This window comes from Macrotis lagotis, chromosome 3, assembly GCF_037893015.1.
Source record: "Macrotis lagotis isolate mMagLag1 chromosome 3, bilby.v1.9.chrom.fasta, whole genome shotgun sequence".
Lineage (NCBI taxonomy): Eukaryota > Metazoa > Chordata > Mammalia > Peramelemorphia > Peramelidae > Macrotis > Macrotis lagotis.
The window spans coordinates 61,205,489-61,220,765 of record NC_133660.1 but is presented as its reverse complement, the minus strand read 5'-3'; the positions used below and the strand labels follow the sequence as shown (position 1 = coordinate 61,220,765).

The following is a 15,277-nucleotide window of genomic DNA, read 5'->3' as shown; positions in this document are numbered from 1 at the left end:
CCTAGCTCACGTGGTTAGAGTAAACATAAGATGAGCCTAGTCAATTTAAGGGACCAATGGCTCCAGTTTTGAGAACTTGAAAGCCTACATTAAAAGACTTTTCAGTTGAGGCGGAGGTGATGAGGGAGACTTGTTGAAATGAGAGGAAGCGAGAGGAGAGTGAAGAGAGAAAGTAAGCAGTGTGCATTTAATGAAGAAAGTTGATCCCGAAGGGGGAGTGGAAGTCCTTAGTTAAAGGAAAAGTGCCTTAATATTCCATTTGACACAAGGCCCCGCCATCTCTCTCTTCCTCCTTTCCCTCCCTTGCTCTTCTTCCCCCTCTTTCTCCTCCTGGCACTGGAGCGGGGTAGTGTAGTGCAACAGTGCATTCTCCGCAACTCCAGTCTTCGAAAAAAGAACCAAGCCACCAGCACAGGGAAGCTGCAGCCGGAGTATCACACACACAGACACACACACACACACACACACACACACACACACACACGCGCGCGCGCGCGCGCGCACATCCAGGCCCATTCATTTCTCCTAGTCCATTCCATAGCTTTAGGGCCGCCCTCTCCTCTACTTATTCGCCCTATGGTACTGCACCCCCAAATATTGCGAGTCTTTGTGTAGGAAGCCCCTCGATGGGAAACTGATTTACAGAGCCCAAGCCGGCCATCAAAGACGCAGTCGGGCTGAGGGGTTGGGGGGGAGGGGGAGCAGAAGGAGAAGAAGGAGGAGGAGGAAGAGGAAGAGGGGAGGAAGAGGAGGAAGAAGAGAGGAAGAGAAGGAGGAGGAAGAGGGAGGTAGTGGAGGAGGAGGGAGGAGAGAGGAGGGGAGGAGGAAGAGGAGGAGAGGAGGAAGAAGAGAGGAAGAGAAGAAGAAGGAGGAGGAGGAAGAGGAGGAGGCGGCTGGCGGCAACCAAGCAGCAGCAGCAGCAGCGGCAGCAGGAGCCGAGGTCGCGGCAGACATGAGCAGCAGCAGCAGCAGCAGCAGCAGCAGCAGCAGCAGCAGCAGCAGCAGCCGCCCAGGAGGCAGCCTCCGCAGAGAGGGCAGCAGCGGCAGCGGCAGCGTGTAGGGCGCGCTTCAAGGAGCGGCGGCCGGTTGGCATGCGAGTCACGTCCGCTGCCTGAGCGCTGCCGGGCAGCAGCGGCGGCGGCGGCGGCGGCGGCACCGAGGCTTCATCAAGTGATGAGAACAGACGTCAAACTAGCTTATGAATATTGATGCGGAGCTGGGCTGCTTTCGTAGAGGAGCAGAAGGAAGCAAGATGGCTGCCCTTTAGGATTGGTTAGAAAGGAGCCCCGGCTGCATCTGCTGGATTTCGGCAAGGCTGAGGGGACAGAAAAAAAGAGGTCAGAGCGCTTCTCTTCCCGCCGCGAAACTCTCCCTTTCCTCCTCCTCCTCCTCCCCTCGTGGGTGTCGGGCTTCTCCGGGGTGCTGGCGAGCCGAGCCTTCCGCGGCAGCCTCCAAACGTAAAGAGGGAAGAGGGAAGCTTCAGAATTGACTGAAGCCTCTTCAACATGGCTGACAAATAGAGTTTTACAAAAATCCCCCCCCCAAAAAAACCCCCCTGCAGTCCCGTGCCAGCGCTCCCCCTCCCGCCTGCCTGGGTCGCCCCTCTTGAAAACTAACTTAGTGTCCTGTCTCCCAGGAGCAGGATCCCCTGGCTTTTTTAGTTGCAGCAAAGTGTGCGTGTGGCTATGTGTGCGTGTCTGTGTCAGCGTGTTCTCTCCTTGTCTTTGTTTCTTTCCAAAAAAGAAAAGAAAAGTTCCGGGGGAGGGGGAGCAGACCACTTTTCCCTGGAATGCCCTCCCCTCCCCATTATGGAAGGACAAGCCTGTAAACTCGCCTTTTCTGTTCTTTTTTGGTGGGTCGTTTGCATTTATGGGTTTCCACCTTCCCCTTCGCCCCCTCACTCTCAGTGGATTTGCTTAAAAAGCCCGTTGAAGGGGAGTGCAACCGGGAGCCCTTTCGAGGGCTCAGTTGGGCTTTTCAAGTCTGAGGGGGTTTCTGGAGGTGCTGAGGGAGATAGCAGCCCGGAGTTTCTTTGACTCCCACCTCCACCGGTCGAAGCAGCAGCATCCACAAAAGGCACCCTTCTCAGCCCCAGATAGATATATTAGCCTTGCTCCCCGGCTGCGCTGACCCGCTTTGGGAGAAGCTGTGGGAGAGAATTTGTGTGTGAAAGTCTGTTTTGCTGGCTTTGTGCTGCTCCTGAATCAGCTTTCATTTGGTTCACCGGTAAGTGACAGGCAGACACAAAGGCAGGCGCAGTCAAAGGGGAAGGGGGGAGGGGGAGAGGGGAGGCAGAAGAAGATTGTGGAGAGTTTGAAACTGCAAGGTCAGGGGCACTGAAGGAAATGAAACCCAATCCTAGGGGAGAAAGAGAGAAGTGGAAAGAAGATTTTGTAGCAGGCCCTTCCTTTTATTTTTCCTCCCCCCCCACCCCCCATCTGCTACACATTTGATCATATTGTCGAATCTTTTCACTGGGGCCATTCCTCCAGTGTTGTTAAGAAAAAGGGGTTCATGGGATTGTAGAGTTTGGAACCTCCAATAAGGGGGGAAAAATGTGTGCTGGGTAGTCTAGTGGAGAAGGTTCAAAAGCTACTTAGCTATTTTTAAAAATCGTTTGGTTACAGGGATTTGTTTTCATTAACATTTCAGGGCTCTCCCTCCTGAATCAATGCTTAAGACTTAATAAAAAAAGTGATCTCTTCTCCTGCCCCCCCCCCCCATTACTTGAGTAAAATTCAGCAAGTCATTTTCACTTGGACCCTTGTGTAGGTCAAACGTTGTGGTGACTAGTCTAGCAGGGAAATCTAACGCCTATCTACCGGTTTAAAACCCAAAGTCACATTTCATTCCCCACCATGAATGGCATGCAAATGACAAATCCAGTAGCACTAAAAAATGAATAGCCGAGCTCGGAGGCAAGGAACACAAGGGTCCCTGGACATTTTTTGACCAGGACATTGGGAATTGCCTAGAAGAAGAGACATTGTCTTTAGCCTAAAAGAAAAAGGGGGACCGGTGGGTATTGTTTCCCGGTTAATGAGGCCATTACATCTCCATTCTAATGGCAAGTTGAAATACTGCAAAGGATGGGGGGTGGGGGTGGCTTTATCATGCACTTGCCTGTGTATTTCAGGAGGGCACTTTCACTGGGGCTAGGAGTTATAAAACGAGGAACACTGTGGGTCAAAGTTATTCTGACCAGAGGTGTTAATGATTATGGGTCAGGGTGTTAAACTTAAGTTTGAAAGGTACAGCTCAGGTTCTGATCAAAGGTGAAGTCCTTAATACACATACCCTTAAATACACAAAGGTGTTTTTCCCTGCTATTTCACTTGTAAGTCCTTCTATTATGATCTCCAAGAAATGGATAAATTCTGCTAAAACAGTGAACAGCACCTAGACTTCTCTCAGATGGGTGCAGTTGTTCCTGTCTGTAGAAGATAAACACAACTTGTGAAGAAAACCCTTTTAAAACTCAGCAGAATTTCTTTGTACTTTAGCACTTCAGAGAATGATAAAAGAACAACATAAGGGTCAGAAGAAGTAAAGATATCATCTTTTGTTTTAACATGACGATTAGTAACATTTCCCCTTGTAGAAGAAAACTCTGGGCTAATTACCACAATAGAATTTATCAGCTTCCTAAAATACTAAAACCTGATGGTTCCTTTAACCTTGAGACATACCTGCAATTTTGGGGGGAGAACTTTTCAATTGTTGTGGGACTTTCCCTCCACTTGGCTTATTAATAATAGGTTCTTTATTCTGAAATGAAAAGGATAAATGCACAACCATCTGGTTTGGATAAATTTGACTCTGGACATCTGGATTTGCTCCTGTCCTGTCATCAAACTTAGATTTTCTTGTTATTTTATGCAGCTCATTTCATGCTGAAAGCATTCACTAATTGATCCTGGATAAGGAGTTCCTTATAGTTAGAAAGGAGAGAGAGAGAGAGAGAGAGAGAGAGAGAGAGAGAGAGAGAGAGAGAGAGAGAGAGAGAGAGAGAGAGAGAGAGAGAGAGAGAGAGAGAGACAGAGACAGAGAGACAGAGAGACAGAAAGACAGACAGAGAAACAGAAAGACAGAGAGAGAGACAGAAAAACAGAAAGACAGAAAGACAGAGACAGAGAGATCAAAAGCTTTGGACAAAATAGTCACACTTTATGTTTTTTTGGTAAGAATTAATAAATGAATCAAACCAACAAAGGCAAAATAACCTATCCATAGGAAATATTACCTCAGTTGCCCCATTTCAAGGTATATGCAGAATGGTTGCTGTCCTTTACATGCTCATGCTACAATAAATAATAATAATAATTAATAATAATAATAATATCAATAGATGAAAAAATGGAGAAAATTGGTTTTAATGACAAGGAAGGAGCTGTAAACAAAATGATCACTTTGTACCTAGAACTTAGCTGTGTATTATATCTTTGTTCTTATTGCTAAGACATAATAAAGAATAAGAGAAGTCACACTTGACTTACTTATTTGAAAATTGGTCAAATTTATTTGACCATTTTATCTGGGTCTGGCATTTTGTTATTGCCTGTCCTATAGTCAGAGAAGAGTCTGTTATTTTGATGGGAGTGGAGCCATGGTCCTAGATACTGTGTCAACATTACTTAAAGAATTAGGAACGTGCACCTGCTAAGGAGTTTTTATGACAGATTTCCAAGGTCCTTTGTTGGCACTTGTTCTGCATTATGAAAGAAATAGGTCATTTAAATGTTTTGATATCAGTTTTCCATGGTAGAATTCCTCTACCTATCCTGCCAAATCCTATTTTCATGTTGTAATTCACATGTCAGTATAGTATGAACTCTATCACCACCCCTTCCTTTTTCGCCTGTCTTCATTACAAAGATACCCAGACAATCCTGTATTTCAAGTATTTCTAATGAATAAAAATCTCAAAATTTCTAGGAAATGCTGCATCGTGAAATGTAGCAACCATAAGTTTTTTTATCCAAAAAAACTCTTACTTTAAGGTGAGACTGGTACTAATATCCCTTCTTTACAGATGGAAAAAGTTGGGACTCAGAGAGTACAACTTGACCCCCCCCCAAAAAAAAAGACCCAAAACAGATGTCACAAAACACTTTAGAAGCTTTGAGCTTGAAGGTACTCTAAAAATTCTCTAATGGATTTCACCAACCCTATCCCAATTTGAAGATGAGACCCAGAGACACAGAGTGACTTCCCCATGGCCATCCATCAGATCTTCTTGGGTTTAAACTGGAATCTACTGAGAACCCATTCGAGTACCCTTTCCATTATCCTACTCTGCTTCTCAAGTCAATGTCTACACAACCTGTCATTTTCAGGGCTGGGACTGAAATGCAGATTATTTTACTTCAAGCCCAGGGTTTTTTACACCATACCAAACAATCTGACATTTCAAAGTAGGATCATTAAAAAGTACTGACACTGAAAACCTCAGGAACACTTTTAAAAAATTGTTTGATTGGTTGATAGATTATTTTAATTGTTTTTGTTTATTTTGGTTTCTATTTTATTTATTATTTTATTTAGGTGTTCAATAGTAATTTCTTTAAATAGAGCTCATCTAGCCATCTCCATTGAGCTTCTTCATTTTCTCAGGATAGAAAACAACATGTTAAACAGCCTCTTGTCACAGGAGCATGCTAAGACTTCAGATCAGTTGTAAAGTGTTGTTTTAACAAAATAACCCCTTTTCCCAACTGTTCCATGGTTGCACAGTAGCTTTTAAGTGTGGTAGCAACACCAAAGCCAGTAGCAGCAAGCTATCTGGCAAGCCAGCTTTTACAATTGGAGCCTTAACAGTGGTAGAGTAAAGTTGCCAAGTTTCAAGTAGAGCTGGTGGTTATCTTGGATGCTGTGCTAAAGAACACAGCCACAGATGATTTCGCCAAATATACAGTATTTACTTGGTCCAGATCTCTGATTGCTCTCTTGGCCTTCTGCCAGCACTCAGTGAGGCCTGACATCATTTGAAAGTGCTGTACAGTATGTCTGCTCATTCTGTGTGTGGTGTGAGGAGAAGGTTTTAGAAATGGGGAAAACAAGGTCTTGTATTAATGGAGAAGGAAATGCATAAGAATGCATTTTGTTATAAAGCAAAATTTCAGTATTGGATATCCATCATAATTTCAGCATGATTCTGATTTTGTTCTGTATTGCAGTTAATTCCTGGCTTGAGAAAGGCAGATGAGTTCCTTTTCAAATAAAATAAGTTTTGATGGCCCAATTCCAAAAGGTAAATTTTCTCAGCTATGGTGTTTCTACTTACCAGAAGGGAGTATATGAATGTCTCAGACTTCAAAACAAAAGTCATGTAAAATATCAAGAATTTTCAGTTATCTCAAGGTTGTTTTTTTGGTCAAAGTTTTTTAATGGTGTTTTGCACTTTAGAAAGTTCCAGGCTCAGTGTTTCACTGACAGTTAAAAATAGCATCATTGCAGGTAGACCTGAAATGACTCAAAAGAAAAATTAGAAAATCAACTAGAATGAAGATAATTGATCATAAAATTGCTTAAGTGAAAATACAGTACATTTTATAAATTAGCAGGTGTCAAAAATTCTTTTCTTAGATGACAAAGAGCCTGCCCTCCTGTAATATTATTTGATTTTTTTTCACTGTATTGAGGTCTATGCCCTGTAGCTGAGATATCAGCAAATACATGATTGAATGAACTTGTAGAATGGGTTAAAATCATTTAAATTTAAGGGAATTTTAAACTATTCCAAGTGTAGGGAAGAGGAATCATGAAGAAGATCTAGTTTTTTGAAATTTTTCCCCTTAAATAGAAATTTTACATGAGAGATCAAGCAAAAATTAAATATCTACTGTTAGGCTATTTTTTTCAAGGCAAAGGAGTTAAGTGACTTGTCCAAGGTCACACAGTGAGTAATCATTAAGTGTCTGAGTTCAGATTAGAACTCAGGTCCTCCTGACCCCAGGATGGGTGCTCTATCCACTGTACCACCTAGCTGCCCCTTGTCAACCTATTTTAAAGAGAGAAATTATTCTTGCTTTCTATGGAAATTTAACTATTTAACTATATGATTTCATTTTTCCAAAAAATATGTATCAGTGTAGAACTCATAGTTTGGTCAAAGTATTTTGTGCATAGGAAACCTGTTAAATTCAAAACATTTAATAATGTTCAAAATAATGCTCCAATTAGCTGTATTATAGTTGGTTGCTTAGGCTTAGCAATTTAGTAAAATGATCATTTTGGTTTTGATCTTCATGAGAATTTTTACAAGACATATGGAATATTAAAAAGGCCAAGAAAGTAGAAGACATAATTAAATCAAGATGCTAGCTTTCAGGGAGTATCTCATGTATCACATGAGAAAGTTTTAGATATTCTTTGGAATGAAGATATACTCAGCTGCAAGTCACTAATGTTTATATATAGTTTTAAATGGCCCCATTTTAATGGACAAGAAACACACAAAAAAAAGTTTACTGTCTGGCAATGAAAAGAGCTTTCTGGAACTGTATGAGGTAATTCATTTGGGTCAGATAATTTATGAAATATAATTGTCTAAGTAACTGTATAGAATCTTTCAATAAAGTCAGTGATCTTGACCCTTTTCTAATTACTCCAAGAGATAAAACCCAAATTCAAAGCAACATCTTTATAAAGTTAGCTTTGTACTTTAACTCCTGAAACATTTTGTATTTAATCTAAAACATTTCATGTTCAATAACCACAAATCCTCAATATTCCTAATTTTTCCCCCAAAATGATTTTACACTCAAAAAAAGAGAAAAGTAATAGTTCCATGGCATCCACAAGTACTCAGCTAGTTTGATGACATGTTTGTTTTCACCTGATGCTATTGACTCTTTCTTAAAATCAAAATTATAAATCATCTTCAGCTTACTTGAATTCTATTTCAGACTATGGGAATTCTGGCAAAAGAGAGAAGTAATGATGAAAAGGGATTTGGCTAGTAATCTCATGATCCCTGTGATGCCAATACTTGCTACATGTAGAAATGTTTGGGTCAGGCTGCTGTTGGCTTGCCATGTGGTTGAACGCACATAGCAGTTGTATTTACAAACACTAGACCAGAGTTTTGATGAGCTGTTGGTAGTCAAAAGTATGAAAAAATTTAATAGATGTCCTTAGGAATAGACTTTGAATTTTGGTAGCATAAGCGGAAATGTGATGCATTAATTTTTAGCTAGAACTTCTAGCTTTGTTTAATGTCAAAATCTTCATTTGTTTAATAATTTTAATATAATGGAAAGTCTGTTCATTCCATCATGTAAATTCAAATTAGGGCCATGTCTACTAACTACCATGCAGTGGAATTAAATGAAAAATCTTAAAGTCGTGGGGTTTTTTGCTGTAAAATTCTTTGAAGAAATATTTCAAAATGTCTGATCAAAAAGCATTTGGCTTCAGTGAATGATTATAAACAGAAGGGTTTTTTTTATCAATTATATTATTCACTGAGAAATGTTCCATGGCATATGTGAACATCTAAAATAACCTCTTCATTTAAGGAACATTTTTTTATAAAAAATCCAAATAGTTTCAGAATTTCATGTACAAGAACAAGTTGCACAATCTTACTTTCTCCCTTTTATTTTCTCACTTGAAACCTTAATTTTTACCCGAGTTAGTTTTTTAATGAATCTTTATAGGAAATAGAATGGAAAATGCATGTGTATGAAGTTCATCAGTTGCCTTAGTCTATTTGCAAAAAGTTGTCCAACAGGTTCAAGTACAAAATAGCTTTTAACATGCCAGGAATTTCAAATCTCATTGTCTTGACTTTTTGAACTATTAATCCCATAGAGACAAGTTCTAGCTTCAAGAAAGTTAGGAAACTTTGATGTCAGTTGATATTTTTACATTCACCTTCCACAAATGAATGGCATATAAGATTCAGCAAACTCAAAGGGAGGAAAAAAACATTAGGTATGCTCCCTTCTTTGTTAGAGAATTTGTGCCAAAGTCATTAAGCAACAGAATTATCTGCTTTATGCTTTTAAGACACTGAGTGCTGGGCATGGGGGTGGGGAAGGAGAGAGATGGAGATAGAAAGAGAGACAAATAGAGAGAAAGAGAGATTTCTGTTTCCAGATTGCTGCTTCTGCCATTTTCAAACTTGTCCCATTTTTTCCTATAGCATTTCTTTGTAATACTTTAATTATTGCCATGCCTTATGAGAAATTACTTAAAACTGCTTAATCATTCCTTTTTTATTAACAAAACAGACATTCTAGTGTTTACATGTACATATTTGTTCAAAGCTTTGTACCCAAATTTAAAGAGATGGTTTTTATTACATTATTTTCTTTTCTCCTTTCTTGCCTCCAGATGATTAGAAAAGGAAGGCAGGAAGAAATGAAGATAAGGGTAGGAGGCTAGTGATAGAACATGACAACCAGAATCTACATTTCTTTTTTCCTTCCTGTTTTTCTTTTCTACTTGCATTAAGGAACAAGAACACAACACACAACAATTTCATTATTACTTATGATTCTTTTGATGAGAAGTACTGTAGACTGAAAAGATACCACACCCTCATCTCAACTTCTATCTTTACTCTTCCTATTCAGTGTTTTTTTTAAATCAATGTCTATTTTCCAGTATTATTTCATTCTGTTTGAAATCTCTTATACTTGCCAGCACACACACACACAACTCTCTCAGGTGTTATGCAAGTCCCCCCACCAAACTACTGCATATAGAATTTTTGTTCAATTTGTTACATACCATATTTGAGTATGGATGTTTTGCACAGTCTTTGGCTAATCATTCAGCAAACCCAAGGCAGTTACCACCTAGCAACTTTACCTATTCCTCCCAGTATTTAAGTTACCAGGCAAAACATTGGTTGGCTGGCTGGTTCTTGTTCTTCTTTATTGAAGACCAAAATGACATCACTAAAGGCAAGTTACAGTGTGTCTACCTATAGCTGATCAGACCAATACAAGCTCAGAATGCTTTACCACAGGCCGGGCACAAATAGTCCATGTGAACAGCTGGTATGGTTTCTCTAAACTTATGCATCTCATGTTACCTTTGAGCTACTTCAATTCTACCTGGCTCATAGAGCACAGCACATTTTTTGATGAGGGCATGCCATGCTGGATGGTCCTGTGCCCGTGTCTCCCATACTCAATCAATTTCAAAGTTTTAAGACCTTAATAGTGTAACTGTATTGCTTCTCCTGACCCTCTTCCCCTGCCACAATGACCGCCCTGTGTGAGTCCCTCCATAAAATAGTCTTTTGGCAAAATAATATATTTGACATTCAAACAATGTGACAAGTCCATCAGAGTTGCACTCTATTTAAATATAGTAATATTTAAATGTTTGGCAGTCTGACTTGCGGAAAGACCTCAGTGTCTGTTTTTTTATCCTGCCAGGCAATCTTCAGAATCTTCCTAATGGAAGGGTTTCAGTTTCCTGGCATGACACTGTCCAACACTGTCTGAGTTTCACAGTGAGACCAGCACAGTGTCTCTCTACAGATTGTCAGTTTAGTAGTCAATCTAATACCTCTTCTCTTCCACACTTTCTTTTGGAGAGTCCCAAATACTGAGCTAGCTCTAGCTAAGACAGCAACAACAATAAGCAAGAAAAGATATTAAATAGATTGTGGAAGAAAGTCTCAAATTATTACAGGGCTTTAGTAATTTGTTTTAACCAGAATTTGAGAGTAATCTATAGCCCATTAGTTGGGCCAGTGATCTAAAAGAGACAAAAAAAAAAGAAAAAGAAAAAAAAGGAAGTGAAAAGGGAAGATGAGAATCCATTTATTACCTTCATTAATGGTTACCAAATGAGGGGGAAAAAACTTTATATTTACACATCTTTCTTTCTATATTTGCCTTTTTAGGAAATTTATTTTATTGATTGATGCAAAAATAAGTTTTTCCCACTGCTGTTTGGATTTTTTTGTTCTTCTCTTATCCCATTTGCCACATGGCTAGGATGCACATGGCTGCACTGTTTACAAACACCAGTCTACAAGTCCCATGTGGGCTCTTATGTAACAGCTGGGAGAGTGCAACTTTCAAGAGTCTGACTCCACTGTGGCCAAGATTTTCAATTCCTGGTTCTATTAACCTAGTTTATGGTTGCTTATTCCAATATTTCAGAATTGATTTAGTATCTTTTCTTTTATGTCTATATAGAAAATTCTGGGTTGATCTTGCAAGAAGTCAACAATAGAAAAATTATTACCTAAGTCATGTCCCCCCCACCAAAAAAAGTTAGGAATTAGCATAGCCATAGTAAGCCTAGGCAACAAGATTTAGTGCCTTAATTTTGGTAATTACATTGGCTTGCTAAAAATATGATGATGTGAATAATTAGAATACTCATTTAGAAAATATTTCATAATAATATTAAAAGCATCAAATTTCCCACCTCTTCTAGCCACCTATCACTCCTTCAAAAAATTGTTATAATAGAATATTAGATATTATTCTAATTTCCCCCAATAATTGGAATATTGGGAAACCTTAGAGATTATCTAATTCAACTATCTTTTCTTTTGCAGGTGAGTAAACAAAGACCCAGAGAAATTAAATGGCAGCCATTAGGCATGTGAATTTGCTGTCATTTAGAGAAAACTGCTAAAGGGGTCTCTCATTGACCAATTAATGAAATGTTGGAAACATGAGGTTTGCTCACTAACAATAGAACTAAATTTCCTATTGAGTCAGAGAACATACTTAAGATAAGCTAAAACTTATTTTCACTTAGTATTGCTGCTATTCTGACCCAAATCAAAGTATTTTAAATTTATCAACCATTAAAATATATTCAAAGTATGATAGATCTTAAGGCAGGAAGGGACTGTATAGCTAATCTTATAATATTACTCCCCAGAAGGGAATAATATAAATCTTTGGCTTTAGAGATTAGCTTTTTCTTTGCTTTGGCCCAGATATGATATATTTGTCTTTTTTCATTCCACCCACTCTGGTTTAAATTGGCCTAAATAGAACAAACTCATCTAGAAATGCTAAGAGGCAAACTCACAGTTCTGAAAGAAAAATTCAGGGGAGCTGAGATTAACTTGTGGGCTTTTACCAAAACTCCCTCAACCTTTCCATTAAGAAGGTTTAATATTTTTCTCCCACGTGTAGCTTTTATTGAAAACAAATAATACATAGTTATGGTCCCAAAGCACTCAACATTTGGTAAGGGTTATATATTTTATGTTTTGTTATTGATTTTAGAAAAAAATGTCTTGTCTTCTCTGAGTGTTGGTCATATTTAATGCTCCAGTCTAATGTATGGAGCTAAAACAAATCAGAAAGTGCCCAATAGCTGCTGATTCATTGGTAGATATACTGATAACTAATAGAGTAGACTTCAGTTAAAGTCATTTCCTCATGATTATGATAGTGTTTTAATTGGTTCCAAGAAGGAACAATATCATTGAGCATGTATTGCATCTTGCATTGCCAAATGTGAAAGATGTTAGCTGCTTCTTTCCACAAATGCAAGCATGATTTGTGCACTAAATCCAATTTATTTTTAAGGGAAAAAAAGAATAATAAAATAGACAGCGGTGCAGGCATATTTTCATTAGTGTGAAATGCCAAACAGTTGTCAGTATTTTCCTGAATAACACATGTACTAAAAAAAAATTCTTTGTCTCCTGTTTTCTTCCTCTTCCTCCTTCCTTTCCTTCCTCCCCCTCTCTCCCTTCTCTCTCCCTTCTCTCTCTCTTCTCTCTCTCTCTCTCTCTCTCTCTCTCTCTCTCTCTCTCTCTCTCTCTCTCTCTCTCTCTCTCTCTCTCTCTCTCTCCCATTCTCCCTCCCTCTCCCCATATGACCCTTATGAGTGCCACTGAGAAATGGAACAAATGAAAGCAAGTAGATACACACAAATAGTTAGTTGGATTGATGTTAATTGGTTTTTAATATTGATGCCATGAATGTTTCAACTCCAGGAGGTGTTCCAGGTCATCCTAATGCCTTCCCATATGGTTGCACACATGGCTACAGTGTCTATGAACAAAGTGGCAGAATTCTGAAGGATGATTTTGTAGTAACTGTGGGAGCAGTAGCTTATGACCTATTTTCTGAACTCGGATTATGAATATTGATTGAAAATAAGGATTTGTGTTGTAGAAAATGCATGAGGTAGGGATTGGGGAAATGAAAAAGAATATGACAGATGCTGCAAGCAAATAGATTTCTGAATTTATTTTAAACAATCATCATAACTGAGAGTTTCAACTTCAAATTTAAAATAGTAACTATTAATCATGACAAATAACCTTTTGTAATTGAAGCAATATAATATTGAGAACATTCTTAACACCATTACTTTCTTTCCAAAGCAAGCTAACTCAAAAATTCTGAAAAAATAGTAACAGGTATTCGAGTACCAGAAGTATCACTCTAGTGTTATTAAATCAGAGGACCGCAGACATAATTATTTTGCAGAGGAAACCCAGAAAGACTAATCCAAAGTATTGTTGTCAAACAAGGAAAAAAATAGAGGTCATTAAACTGGATCCCTGTGGACCAATAGTGACTTAGAAAACTTCATTATTCTTAATATTTTATTGTATTTTTGTTTATTTTGTTAAACATTCCCTATTATATTTTCATTTGGTTTGGACTGGGGCCATGTATTGGGAGTCATGTTCTGCTGACAGTCTGTGTGTTTGATACTTCTGACATGCAGGCTTCAGCATTAGAGGTATACCTTGAAAGATAGGTAGGATTTGGATAAACAGGTGAAGACATGAAGAATATAGAAGTACAGAAATGAATATGGTAAATGCAGGAAAGCTTGTCTATACAAAAAAAGCTTTAAACAACAATTCAGAAGCCCCTAAAGGCTCAATGTGTTATTTTTTGTTTGTTTGTTTTTGCTAACAAAGCTCAAAAATCCACACTGATATATACTTAGTTCTTTCAAATAATTGACCTGTTTTCTCTCAATAAAACTCTAACTTTGATTTAGATATTGAGTGTGTGTGTGTGTGTGTGTGTGTGTGTGTGTGTGGGTGTGGGTGTGTGTGTTTAAATTTGCCTATCACATCTGATATTTATTTAGGTATGCAGCAGAAACTCACTAGAAGGTTTGTTGATGGGATAAATTATAGAAAACCTCCCAAAGTGAATATTTAGCATATTCAACTTTTCTTTATTTTGATTGACAACTGACTTAATTCAATTCAATAATCTTATTGTCAACTATTTTCAAGACCCTGTCCAAGGTGCTGGTAATGCAAAGACAAACACGAAACAGTCCCTGTCCTTAAAGAGTTTATATTTTACTGGAATTTTAAATGGGGGGAAAATCTTCTGGACAATTGCTGGACACTGTTATTTTAAGCAAAGCAGCTGTTCTTCACAGCAGCCAACTAAACATGGAATTGCTTACTTCACAAATACATGTTCAACATTTACAAAAAATATTAAAACATACAGCTGGTGGTGTCAATATTAGCTTGTCTAATTGTGATATAAGCTGAAGCTTAGTCTTGCTCCACAACTGGTGCCAAAATTTTAAAGGCAAATGTGTAACAGGTGTGTGTGTGTGTGTGTGTGTGTGTGTGTGTGTGTGAGAGAGAGAGAGAGAGAGAGAGAGAGAGAGAGAGAGAGAGAGAGAGAGAGAGAGAGTGTGAGTGTTAGAGGAGTTTGGCCTAAATTTGGAATTACATTTGTATGAGAAACTTGTAGAGAGAATGCTCCAATCAAAACATATCAGCAACCGTTCTGGTAAGGGAACTTAAATATTTTGTCTTGCCCAGGGTGACAGGCAGTCTTTGATTGAGCCAGGAGTTGAGCCCAGGTCTTTCTGATCCTGAATTTCAGGCACTTCTCTCTCTATTATATGTGGTTGAATTTTGATGTTCCCCTACATTGTAAAATATTTTAAAAATTAAATCACCAAATCAGAGTCCATTTTAGGCAGGACATTTAGAGACCCAACTAGATTTACTTATCCCTGAACAAAAAAGACCATGTACAACATGCCCAATAAATAGTCATCTAGCAGTCTTCAGAGAAAGGGATCCCATTACCTTCAGAAGCAATCTATTCCACTTCCAGAATTGCTCTAATCCAAAAAAAAAAGCTTTTCTTACTTCAAATCTTAATCTGTTCTTCTGTAACTTTGTTTACAGTTGTGCCTTCTGGGGTTTAAAACAGCAAGCTTAAACTCTCTAGGCAACAAAAAAAACAAGAATAACAACATGTTAACAATTTTCTAATACTTCATCCTAGATCCTTTTCAGATTACAGTACTATACAGTTTAAGAGCCCAATGGATC

General features: G+C 38.6%; 1 protein-coding gene across 1 annotated transcript in view; it reads left to right on the top strand.

Moving 5' to 3' along the window:
• The first annotated feature begins 1,143 nt into the window (after nt 1-1,143).
• The window catches only part of TET2 (tet methylcytosine dioxygenase 2), a 157,971-nt gene continuing 143,837 nt past the window's right edge, over nt 1,144-15,277 (top strand). The window contains exon 1 of the mRNA XM_074228768.1: nt 1,144-1,337. The gene's annotated coding sequence lies outside the window, so the exon portion shown is untranslated. The remainder of the gene's footprint in view (nt 1,338-15,277) is intronic.